The sequence below is a fragment of the Lygodium microphyllum genome, chromosome 9, assembly GCF_053477565.2.
Source record: "Lygodium microphyllum isolate KBCC chromosome 9, Lygodium_microphyllum_v1.1.10, whole genome shotgun sequence".
In the NCBI taxonomy this organism is placed as follows: Eukaryota; Viridiplantae; Streptophyta; class Polypodiopsida; order Schizaeales; family Lygodiaceae; genus Lygodium; species Lygodium microphyllum.
Genome location: NC_141143.1, coordinates 96,740,601 through 96,753,946, shown reverse-complemented (window position 1 = coordinate 96,753,946; position 13,346 = coordinate 96,740,601). Strand labels below are relative to the sequence as shown.

Genomic DNA, 13,346 nt, shown 5'->3' with positions numbered 1-13,346 from the left:
GCACAGAAACAGGGACACGCAGTACCTTATTCCGTCTGCGCGCAGGTCGAACAGGCCGGACTCCGGAGTGCGACAGGGTGGTGCAGGAGGCGGGTCACGACAGATCGCCATCGAGCGTTCTCTCTCTCTCTCTTCTCATGAAGACGCTTAAATGAAATGAAAGTACTTACGTCAGGCCTTCTCGCCAACCATGAAAATCCCAACAATCATGAGTCAAGCCAAAAGGGCTACCAAAACATAGTGCACAAATATGATGTAGGCAGTATAATAGTAGAGCAAATAATATCCACTAAGGAGGAGTCATGTTAGGGAGGACTTGGTCAATCGATACCATGGAAGAGATTTGCCATAACAATAATCCTCAAACATGGGCCACATGACCATGGATACTCGAGACCGAATAAAAAATGAAGGCATTACGAGTGTGCCAAATGTGCTAAAGAGCTGTCCATTTGAGAAAATAGAAGAGGCAAGGATGATCAAATTGCAAACTAGAGATATGATGAATGTTCCCTATGATCTAGGAATAGATGGGCATTTGTTGCTAAGTCATTGAGGTCCCCACACAAGAAACAAAGCTCCAAACCCATCTTACTACATGGCAATAGATGAAGAGATGAATTGATATATCATCACATGTAATGCAAAAGATACGTCGACCATGTGAGATCTTGCGAGAATGTAGTACATCCTCAATGTGAAGACCCTCGATAAGCAACCTCCATATAAACACTTTCTCATGATAAGGAATCTTAGACTTTCATTGTGTAGAAATCTATCTTGCCATTTCTCTCTTGTATCATGATCATGTCATACTTTATTGGCTTTCTTAGTAGCCCATCTATTGTCCTTTTTATGTAGATTTGATATGTTGATCTTTTATGAAAATTATCAAGTTTCACAAACATCAAAATCTTGCCAAGGTGAAAAGAGCTGAGCAAGCAATGGAGTATATTGCTGAGGTTGTTCCTATAAGGACAATCAAATCTAGATTTAGCCTCTAAGTACTCCAAAGAATAAAGATGGGGCTACCTAAAAATGACAACATCATTTATTGTCTGCAACCCCAATCAAGCCATGTGATTAATTTATCTCATTGCTTGTCTTTGCTAGGCCAATCCATTAGCCTGAAAGTGGCCAACACTTCTATATGTAATGAATTTTGTCTCCTTTTGGAGATAAGGAGGATCCTAAATTGTGAAGTGGTGAATCTCTTGATCTAATCAATTGAGTAAGAAGAAAGGATTGTGAAAGTTTAAAGACCATGTGGAATTCAACACATCACCAAGAAATGTGGATAACTGTGACTATGTGAGATACTAGTTTCCTCAATAAAGAATTTTGCAATATCAGTCCAATAATGTTTTCGCACACATAGTACTCACAAAAGCATTATTCTCAAAGCTATCATATGGAGATTAATATCTAACAAAGTTGCTCACATCAACCATTTGTTGGGAGTAGTAATATGCTGCCAAGAAATCCATATGGTTGAGATAAATTTCTTTATTTTTCCACAACATAAAGCGGATGGGCTATACTGTAATATTTCCGCACACTGCGTACCGCAAATATTGACTTCCCGCACGTCGTGTAAATCTCGTGCAAAGATTATCACCAGTGCCAGCAGCCATACGCGGGAAATGGAGACACTCCACCTTGCGAAAATAGGGTCGGGGATTCAAACCGGCATAGCCGCGGGAAAACTCCCTCTTGGGAGGAGGATAAGGGGATAAAGGTGGATTTAGTGCAAATTTTTTTATTATCTTCCCCAGCCGATGTGTGGCTGGGGAAAAGGGATGGGCTAGCATGAGGGAGGTGAGAGGGAGAGAGCCATGCAACTGACACGTGGGGAGGACCCCTCACCCTCCTTGGACTATAAGAACCCCCTCTTGGGGGGGGGGCGGGCGGGGGGGGGGGGGGGGGGGGAAAGAGGGCGTGAGAGGAAGGATAGAAGGCTGTCGTATGGACGGGCCGTGAGAAGGAGGAGGTCAGGTCGCCGTGCCGGACGTGAAGGGAAGAAGGCCGTGAGGGAGGTGGCCGTGTGGAGGAGGGACGGGCTGTGAGAAAGGAGGGACGGGCTGTGAGAAGGAGGCTGTGGGAGAGGAGCTTGAAGGGAGGAGCTGGAGGAGGTGCCGACGTGAAGGAGGACGGGACGTGGAAGGGAGGTCGGGCCGTGTGAGGGAAGGGTCGCCATGCCGCCATGCAGGAGGAAACGCTGCCGCCAGCCGCCAGTCCGCCAGCCGCCACCACGCTCCGCCGCGGTCCGCCAGGCCATCTCAGGCCGCCGCCGCTGGATTCTGACTCCCCTCCCCCCCTCCACGTCGCAGGCAAAAGCTTCTTAGAAGCTTCTCTAAGAAGCTTCTAAGGGGGCTTCTTAAGCCCCCCTTCCCACTACATTGCCCATAGGTCTATCCACACACCCCCGGGTCTTTGAAGAGAAGGAGGCGATGAACCTTCTCACCGATTTTCCATAAGGCCTTTAGGCCCAGATCTTGTAGAGAAGAAGAGGGGATCTCTTAACACCTTTCCCCAATATCTTTAAACCCCGAGATTTTGAAGAGTAAAAGAGAAAGCCTATAAAGGCCCTCCCACTAATCACTTACAAGGCCGGTCCTAGGATTTTTGGGAAGGAGAAGAAGAACTCTAAAGCCCATTCTTGCAAGGCCCATTCGCAAGAGCCCTTTTCCGCGAACATCATCGTAAGGCCCACACAATCCTTCCTAAACCTGAAATTTCAAGGTGGATTAAAGCTCTCAAATCTCCATTGTCCAAGGGACCTCATAAGAACCCTAAGGCCTTCCCAAGGCAAATTCCGCAAGTCGGAACTTTGGTCAAGGAAGCCATATATCAAAGAGAGTTGCGCATACAAGGGAGACGGACCAAGGTCATAAGACTGCAAGCCAAGGCCAAAAGTTGAAACCCACAAAGGCTAACTGGAGATCGAATTCGCGATGGCCTCTAAAAAGATCACAAGGTGCGATGCGGAAGGTTCACCCCGAGCCTACGTGGACATTTCCCGGAATTCACAAGTCCAGGTTTGATCTATTTGGATTCCACACAAAAGTATTGAATTAATCACGATAACTTCACGGATTAGGAAGCACTCATGCATGCTCGAATTCAACTAGTCAAGTTAAGTGCAATTGGAAAATGAATTGGCTATTTGAACATTTATTAGAGATAGCCTAAGATATGGAAATTGATCATTGGTACGTTCAATGGAGAGAGCATAAGGTGTCTATGCATTCGCAGGACCTTATTAGTAAGTTCCTTTTGTGCATTCAAAAGTGACGAACCTAGGACATCTGTTGCCTCATTACAAGGTTGAAATTGTTGAGGTACACCTTTTTAATAGGCATGGAAAGATTAATGGCATGTCCCGTTTTTGGATAAATCTTCCTTGTAATAAGTTAACACCCATAAGATGTTATTCGAAAAGGAATAGAAGGCACGAAAATGATCTATGGACTTACAAGTGGCATGATTATTTGACATAAATCCTAGTAGGACCTAGGAAAGTTAGTGTCCAGATTATCAGGCATTTTTACTTTGCCAAGAAAGGATAGGGTTATTGTGAACCATGTGATGCGTAGAAGCAGTGAATCGCATGTTTACACGTATTGGTGTAGTTGTAACTATTGATCTAGTTTATCACCTTTGGGAAAGGTTCATCCTTGTCGCAAGACAAGTATATTGTGTTGTCTAAATCACATAAACCACAAGGGATTCATTTGGGCATGGTTCAGTCGATATGATAAGTATCCCAAGTGCTAACTAGGGTTTGGTGCGGCAAGAATTGACCTAGTTTTATATTGTTGCCAAGTTAGAACCGCAAACCCTAAGATCTTACACACATTCGGAATGTCGAGTCAATTGGGTGCTTATGCATAAAATGATCTAAGGTTTTATCCTAAGGATCATTCGTTCAAAATGATGAAACTCCGACGGAGTTGCCTATTTTTAGGATCATGGGCCAACACAATTAGGAATGGTTTGGAGGATACCCTAAACCCTGTTACTCGGCTGGAGGTAAATTCCGTGACCGGAAAACGCTAAGCAAGTGGGTAGAATGATCCCATGGAATAGATGCAATACATGTGCAAAAAGCTGCAACTTTGTATAGACTTGAGATTTGCCCACAAGAGAGTTTTATCATCTCTCGAAATGAGGTTGGCAAGTTATTGAAAGAATTTAACTTACAATTGGATGAGTAATCATCCTGTTACTCACTTTTCTTGGGGAATGATTGCCAAGGAAAAGGAAAGTTAGGTATTTGCCTTGAAGCAAATGACCAGACAATAAACTAAAGCGACATGGTCGCTGGAATCTACCACAACAAGACCTAAAGTATTGGTAGGGTATGACCCTAACCCAAGAATGATAGGAATCTTGCCAAGTTGCAATTGATTCCGGATCGAATGCGGGTTGCATTCGGAGAAAAGGAGTCACTCCTTAACAGTTTGCCAGCTAAACGACCATTGAAAATGATTGTGCTTGTAACAGTTTAGAAAGGACTGTTTGCATTGTTTGCTCAATGAACTAAAGGATGAAAATATATCTAAAGCTTCAGGTTGGTGCCTGAGAGGCAGCTTCAGTTACCCCCGACTGCCTGCCTGACCCTAACCAAGGGGGTTGTTAACCGCGCCGGGAACGTGGACCGAACCCGCCGTGAGAGGTCTCTCCGTTGAGTTCTACTTGGAGCAGGAGGACGCTTGGGTGCCAGGGGGGCTCTGGCTGTAAATCCCTCGCCTTACCGGCCCTGCACAAGAGACTAACGTGACTCGGGATTGGATCTCGAGGCCCGCATACTAGTCTACGGGCAGAAACTTGGATTAGTGATCATTGGTGGATTACTGGATAGCCTTCGGGCGGATTATGAATACGCCTACGGGCGGGAACTCCTTGTATTTCAAAGATAAAAGGATATAATGATAATAAAGGAGTTGTTTGACATTGTTTTCTTTATGTCCTGTGATAAGATTACGTGAAGGAACCAGTGCTTAACAGGGTTAATCAAGGAAGCTGTTTGTTATATGTCAAACTAATGTGGTAGGTAATTACATAACTAAAACAAACCGAGGAAAGTGCGGAGGATGGACCATGGGTCCGTCCTACAGATGAGTGGTCCCGGTTAGCCGGGAACTTTTCTCAAAGTCTTCGACGAACAGAAGGATGATCAACATCACCGAAACAAGTAATGAGAACGATGACTTGGAATTACCGATTACCCGATTCACGCTGTTTTAGGGGAACGGAATAGGACTATGCCTTTTGGCAGAGAGGTCGAGCCTTGCATCCCTCTCGTTTCCCATTCTCCTTGAACCAAGTGCAGCATGAATCCGCTTCAGACCAGGCGTTTCTGCGTAAAGTAGTTCGCTCGGGTCTGACGCTAGTTGTTGCTAGCTAATGACCAAACAGGAAAACCCAAACTCAGGTCGATCCTAAGTGGGACGGCCAGGATACTTCCGCTACGTGGCAGACGCGGGAAGACCTAGATCGCAAGTCCCGTAACATTCCATGGGAGTGCCGGGCGGAGCTTTCTAGACATCCTTCCCGATGGACTGCTAAGACGTGTCCGGAATGATTCTAGCGGACACGTTACATATACCAATTCCAAGAGAGACCTCTTGGTCCATTGAGGCCATATGAATCATGGTGGGTTAAGCCACTTTGAGCCGCACATGAAGATTGTAGCCCTAAGATTTCCAATATAGAAACATGTCATGAAATTGGGAGGATATCTAATTGAGCAAGGTGGGAGGAGCCATATCCACACCAAAAGGATATTCCAATTGTCGAGTAATTCCACATTTAGAAACAACAATTCCCTACCAACTCAAAACTTATGAATTTTATCTCCGAATAAGAAATTCGTGGACATTTTTAAGCATTAATATGAAGCCCCAAGCCAAACAGACTCCAAATAGCCATTGCTTGATTTATGATCCAACTATCCTTAAAAAACATGAAGGAATCATCTACCAAAGATTGACCCAAAAGTTGAGTAGCACTAGGAATTGTCAAACCAACAAATTTCATATTGTCTCACAACCAACCTTTTCAATAAAGAGAGCATTAAGTGAGTGAACAATGCAAATAGTAAAGGATTACGAGGGTATCCTCGACAAAGAGAACATCACAAGCCAATCTTATTTGTGACCCCCCTCCCCCCCCCCCCCCCTGAAAGCCTTTCAATATCCAATTGAATCACTACAACTTGTTGGCTAGAGGCTTTGGTATGATCAATTCCCATTTTAATCTTCAAAATGTTATACATGATGTTCCACCCCTTAATGAAATCATATTGATGTGACACCTAAGATGTTGATGTTGTGTCCATTCAACTTCTTGGATAGCCTACTCTAAATGCCACCTACCAGTTGTGAAGTTACCACTTGTTTGCTCTAGCAAACATGACCACCTTGTTTGCCATGGACCTATCCATATTTGAATATTCAAAATGCTATACACGATAATCCATCCCTTAATGAAATCATATTGATGTGACACTTAAGACATTGATGTTGTGTCCATCCAACTTCTTGGATAGCCTATTTAGATACCGCTTGCCAGTTGTGAAGTTGTCACTTGTTTCCTCTAGTAAATACTAGCACCCTATTCGTCCATCAGTCCTTGCCATGTCATCAACCATTTGACTCGCCTCCTACGACCTATCCTGCCTACATTTGATAGCCTAATTTATGTATCTCCTATTAGAATCTTTTATATGAGATTTGGCATCGCCTCTCTTCAGGTAAGACCTTCACATGTTCTCTTTTCTTTACATTTTGTGTCCTTGATTTGGTTAGCCATGACCAGAGGGGAGTTTGTTAGTCTTTGAACCACCTTACAGTCCTTCCAGAATCCAACTTACTTATGAGATGGGACATAATTCATGTTCATGGAACATAAAGGCAATGGACAAAAAGCTCACCTCCTAGCCATAAAATCAAACAAGTTCACCCCTAGATTAGGAGCTAGTAGTGTATTGGGTTATGATCACATTTCAAGAGTTCATGTCCCATACCAACAACGAGCCAACATCCCACACATTTCTATTGGTGCAGATGCATTGACCTATGGGCTAAGATTCGAAGAGCAATGATCACACAAAGATGTGCACAATAGGGCCTTGAGTCCTATAAATAAGACATGGCTACCCTAACCCTAAATTGCACCTAGTGCAGTCACACTAGGTCACTTTAATGCCATTGTGACTAGTGCTACTAGTACCCCTTTACATGTTGTAATTACCTTAGGACCATTAGGTGTTTGCTTAAACAAAAGCCAGCAGGCCGAGGAAGCCCACCTCCCCCCACTCTTTTTTGACATTAACCTAGGAATAGATAGTTGCGCTATGGCTAGGCTCATGATGAGGGCAACCTTGCTTTCCTCGTTTTGTATGAGGATCCTTAAAGACATGAGCGATAGCCACTTTACGAGGTGTAATCATCCTTTCTTTTCAACCATGCCTCTTAATGCAAAAGTTAACATCAAGGAATACCTGCAGAGCTGCACCTTTTTTACTAAGTCCTTCAGACCACCTCACAAATCGTCCAAGGAAGATCAGGGTAGAGCCTAAGAGCACCCCTAGCATCCAAATGCCGGCTATAATCATCTATCTCCCAAAAAAAAAAGGCACCTTGAGCGCCACAATCACTGCACCTAGGGTTTCCATACCTAGCCCCATCCCCCACGACACATGCTTCGGGCACATCAAGGACAGGACATACCTAGCAAGGTAATTCTTGCCTATGGTTTGACCTGTCACCCTAAGCCCCCTTGCATTGCACGTCCCTTAAATACAAACTCGCTCCTCAATTGTGGGACACCACCAAGGGCTTGCCCAAGGTTAGACCCATCTCCCAATTCCACAACCACGGGCACCGCGCACTCCACATTAAGGAAGAAACACCCTCAAGTAGTGCACCTTCTTTTCTTTCCATGTACAAACACCAGCCCCAACCACTAGCTTCAGAGGCCCCATCATCTACGCAATGCACTCCCTATCTTTTGCAACATGTCACCATGCAGGCACCACCAAGCAAAAGGCAGATGCAACAACCCCAGTCAAAAACCAAATGAAGAACCTCATTTGGAACCGCACAGGAGAAGGTAGCCACGGAGGGCCAAACAATAGATTTCTCCAACTATATCTTCACTTTTAAAGATAAATCCGCACATCCGCCCCTCTCCCTGCAAGGATTCATCCAACTTCATCTTCAATTTCAAAGGCATAACTCCCTCCAACACACCCTCCTACAACACTCGTACACAAGCTAAAAATGCCCCTTGGCTATCCTAGCAACACCATTCGACTCGCCACCCATTAGTGCCATGGGACTGGCACTCAACTAGGAGGGGGGTAATGTTTATTGCAAAGCGAGGGAAGCAAAAAATGAGGCATTAATAGGAAAAGCGCAAGGCGGAAAAAAGGAAAAGGTGCCCAATAAGAAAGTGGGCCCGGAAGAAATCTAAAAGCATGGGAACAACTGCTAGAAGTACAAGCTGCAACCAAGGAAGCTACAAAGCAAGAAGATACACCTTTAAATATAAAGGCTCAGCCAAAACCTCTGTAAAAGAGCGCCGCAGGCTCTCACCCGTGCAAATTGTAAAGGTAGACGGACGGTAGGAAAGAAGCTAGGAAGATAGGAGAACAATGGAAAAAATGGCCTAGGCTATGGCCAGCCATGTAAAAAGGGGATGGCCGCCCAAGGGAAAAAGGGTTTTTGTATATAAGGTTCAAAAAGTGAATGAGAGCTCATTCTTATTGTGTGGCAAAAAGCTTCTTCATCTTCTTCTCCTCTCTTGTCTTCTCGCTTGTGCTTGAGTGAGGGAGTGAGAGAGTAAGGGTGTGAGTGTGTGAGAGTGAGGGATCGAGGAGAAGAAGCTCCCCAACTTCTCTCTTCATCTTCTTCTCTTCTCTTCTCTTCTCTTCTCTTCTCTTGTCTCACGTGGCTATGGAGAATGGAGCTTGGCGGAGAGGGATTGAGGTTGCTTGAGCTAGCCTCAAGGATCGTGGAGCAACAGGTGTGCAAGAGAGAGGAGGTACTTGATCAAGCCTAAAGGTAAGCTCACTACACCTCATGGGTTCGGATGGTGCGTCGGCTATGTGGGAGGTAGCTATGGCCACTCGGCTTGAAAAGCTTGACCAATAAGCAGTTCATAGATCTCGAGGATGTAGCAAAACACCTCCCTTCATACAATCTGGGCTTAGAACTGGAGTCCAAGTCTAGCCACAACAATACATCACTGGAGACAGAATGGATGTCAAAACCCTCGCAAGAAGCGCATTCTCTCCATTAAATTGCTTACAAGATAGAATATTGCTCAAAGCTATTACAAAAGAACTTCAATGGATGATCCAAAGCATATAAAGACAGCTACTTTCAGCAATACAAGTAAATTTACAAAGCCTCTCAAGCCACGACATAGTGAAAAGTCACCTCACATATAGTTCAGAGTGTGCACCTATCTCTCCATATGGTGAATGTCTCATGCCACACCAAAATCTCCAATTCTAAGGTTGTCTTCTTGCCCTTTGAAGGAATATTGCATTAAGTTAAGTCATTTCATATTGCCTGCACATCCCAAAAGTCATGCTTCTCGAGTTTCTACAATGTCATATTGGAACAAGACTTCAGGGGCCTTGGATATGATGGGACAATTATCTAGATCTCTGCTTCACAGAGTAAATGAAGACTTGAGGTCACTAGTAGCTAGAGGAAGGCTTCTAAGAAAAAATTTCAATTGACCCACTCAAAAATGATGCAGTGATACAAATTTCCACATATCAACCTAATAAAAATGAATAGAGTAGCGCATGAACAACTTTGTGCTTTGAAATTTTAAAAATTGGTGTTGTACATGTTAAACTATGTGTAGTGTTGACAAAAGGGGAGTTCATAGTTGAGATTTGAAGAGAAAAGCTAAATGATCAATAGCCAAGGGAGCATACAGAAAAACAAAGAGGACCCCCAAGTAACAATCATGTTGCTTTCATCACCAACAAACTCAAGCCATTATCACCTGCCATAGCAACCACCTACCAAGACATTGTAACTCCCTATGTTGGAATGTGTGTCATCTCACCCTATAAGAGAGGTATTGGGATGAGTAGACATTACATCACGCATATACTATAACTACATTGGAGACTACGTCCTAAGAGCTAGCTTTCCATATCACTATCCCATACCATCTTAACATACAGACGCTTCAACCTATGGGCCAAGACCATGAAAGCTAATCACACAAAGATGTGCAAAATGGGGCCTTGAGTCCTATAAATATGACGGCTGCCCTAACCCTCACGTGTACCTAGCAAATCTCATATATGGTATGGACAACACCAATTTTTGGTCTTATCCTTTAGGTTTTCATGCTACTTTCCAAACTGATGATGAATGATGTGTTTCGTTTGTATCTTGAAAAGTGGGATAGTTATTTTCTTCAATGCTATACTTGTTTATAGGAAATCATAGGAGGAACATGCAAAACATTTATGTATTGTCCTACATCTTTTAAGATGAACACACTTATTTACAATAGTCTTAAAGTGCGTATTTTCCGTATATAGCTTTTGTATCTCACACATTTCATCTCAATTAATGGCATCTAAACTAACTATAAGAAGGTGCATATAGTGCTCAATTAGTCTATTATGAGAACCATTAAGAGAGTGAAATCTTTCCCAAGTTCCATTTGGTCTTTTAAAATTTCATCACAGATTATGCTAAAGCTATTAAACCATTGACACATTTACTCAAGGATCTCCATAGTAAGAAGAAGCACATTAATCCACCTATTTTTTGGACTAGTCAACTCGATGACTATTTTCAAACATTGAAATGGTTGGTTACTACTACATCGATGTTGCAAATTATCAATCCAAATAGACCCTATGAGGTTCATATGGATATGAATGATTATATTGTAGGTGATATTACTTAACAAGATGGTCGATTTGTCATATTTGAGAGCCCTAAGCTCACTAATCCCCAAACAAATTACACCAATCAAGAGAAGGAATTGTTGGTAGTCATCCATGCATTAAAAATTTGATGTCATTATTTATATAGCATTAGGTTTATTGTTTGGACTAAACACTGTTCATTAAAATATCTCTTAATTAGTCTAATCTCTATGGTCGAAATGTAAGACCATCAAAGCTTATGTAGAAGTTCAACTTCAAGATTCGTTATCAAAAGGGCACAACTAATATGGTTATCAATGTGCAAATAATATGGTTGGTAATGCCCTTAGTCAAATTCTTAAGTCAATGCTTTGTATCTCTCTAAGATTTCAATTGCGTTCTATCTCTCTCAAGGGATATTGCCAAAACTCTCCTCACTTTGGTAGGACCTAGCGAGTAGTCTAGATTGGACCTTGTAGCCCAATAAGCTTTGGAGCTTTGGATGCTCGAAAGTTGGCTACTGAGACAAAGATGGTGGAAAAATCTTCCATTAAAAATGGATTATTGTCTAAACAAGCAGGTGTGTATGCCCAATGATGATAATATCAACAAAAAGATTTGGTATATGTCATGATGCATCAAGCATAAGACACCCCTAAATACATGAGACTTCAATATTGGTTAGTTCATATTTATATTGGCTACACATTAAGACTTTGGTTGAGCCCTATGTTAGTGCGAGTAATTGCAATATTAGCTTTATAGGCACAAACAAGTGACAATGTTACATCCTTTACAAAATTTCAATAGAAAGTGGAGTAGTATCTCCGTGAAATTCATAATAGAATTATCCCATACGAATTGAGGTCTTGATCGATCAATTGACCAAAGTAGCTCAATTCACTCCAATAAAGGTAATTGTTAAAAGCCAAAAATTGGCTAGTCTCTTTTTTAAGCATATGTATAAACTTTGCAGTTTCCCCTGAAAAATAGTCAAGGACCATGATCCTAAGTTCACTAGCCATTTTAGGCAAATGGTCTTCGAAATCTTGTAGGCCTGATTGTCCATGTTGACTCAAAGCATCTTAAGACCGATAGACAAACCAAGAGGACAAATCTAACCATGGAGAAAATGGTACACGCATATCTTTCCTATAGACAATTAGATTAGAAGGGTTATTCCATAGACTAAATTTGCTTATAGTAGTGCTATGCACTAATTATAGAATATGAGCTCAAGAGAGTGAAAATGCAGTCCATAGTCAACTCCTTACACAATATGTAATAGATGTTGACAATTGCAAGGGAAAGCATTAAAATAGCCTCAAGATCATGCTACATTTTATGCGAACTAAAATCATACTCCTTGGGAGCTCTAGGAGCCCTTGCAAGTCCCAAAGGATACTGATTCGATAATTACCAATAACTACTAATATCTTCGAGGTAGTACAGATATTTCCAAATTACCAAGAAGATACATAGCATGTCTCACAAGTTGGATTTACCTATGGATATCCAAGTACACTCAATGTTCCACATGAGTTGCTTGAAATAATGATTGGGGCAAGATGAAGTGATAGTCCAATTGAGGAAGCCTCGTGACTCGAGTATACTACTCATTACATCTACTCAAACCTGACTTGATTCTTGACTATTGAATTAAACGATCTTATCAAACCATTTCTCTTGGGTATTTAGTCAACTGAAAAAATTGCTTGAATGCAAAAGTAACATGGCAATGTACATTCCTTGAAGAGTCATTTTTTCCACTTCTTCCGTGAGGATATTGTTGAGGGCGACAATCCTCGAGAAAGCGGTTGATGGAAGGGTGCAAGTCCCCTATTCTGAAGGTCATGGATTCCTCGAGAAGTCATACTTGCCATGCACCTCCCCTATCGTGATTCACTCCGTTTCTGCGAGGATAGGGCATGTAGATAGGATCATTCCGTTCTTCCTGTAGCATGCTACAGAAGGCCATCCAAGCATCAAAATTGGTGTCCCAAATCCTCCTCCGCCACTTTGGTTGCACCTTGTAACCTCAGACGACTTTGGGAACTTGATAGACATTATCTTGCTACCAGTAGTCTGTGGGTTTCCACCTCCCTCGTATGATCACGGTGCTCTGCTCCTCGACCCATCGGTTTGCTAGAGTATTACCTAACCGAATGATCCTCTCCACTACCTCCAAGGGTAAGAATCGGTCCAAGGCTTGTGGGTAAAGGGAGGAGAACTCGAAGGGTCTGGATTGGAGCTCCCGTTGTTGGGAGATAATTAGCTCCTACGGCTAGTTGACGGGATGGTGATCCTCATGTAGTGGCACAAGCTCGTTGTTAGGGAGTTGCTGTGGCCATGCTTACACTCTTTGATGGGTTTGCTCCACAAGTCCCATCTTCTTCTTTTTGCAGCAAATAACATACTCGAAAACCTG

General features: G+C 42.7%; 1 protein-coding gene across 2 annotated transcripts in view; it reads right to left on the bottom strand.

Annotated features, from left to right (window-relative positions):
* Positions 1-206, bottom strand: part of LOC148031326 (stretch-activated cation channel MID1-like) — a 68,856-nt gene extending 68,650 nt beyond the window's left edge. Inside the window, exon 1 of one of the 2 annotated variants that reach the window (XM_087684843.1) lies at positions 26-206. The gene's annotated coding sequence lies outside the window, so the exon portion shown is untranslated. The remainder of the gene's footprint in view (positions 1-25) is intronic. The other variant, XM_087684847.1, reaches the window with a different exon arrangement.
* Positions 207-13,346: the final 13,140 nt, after the last annotated feature.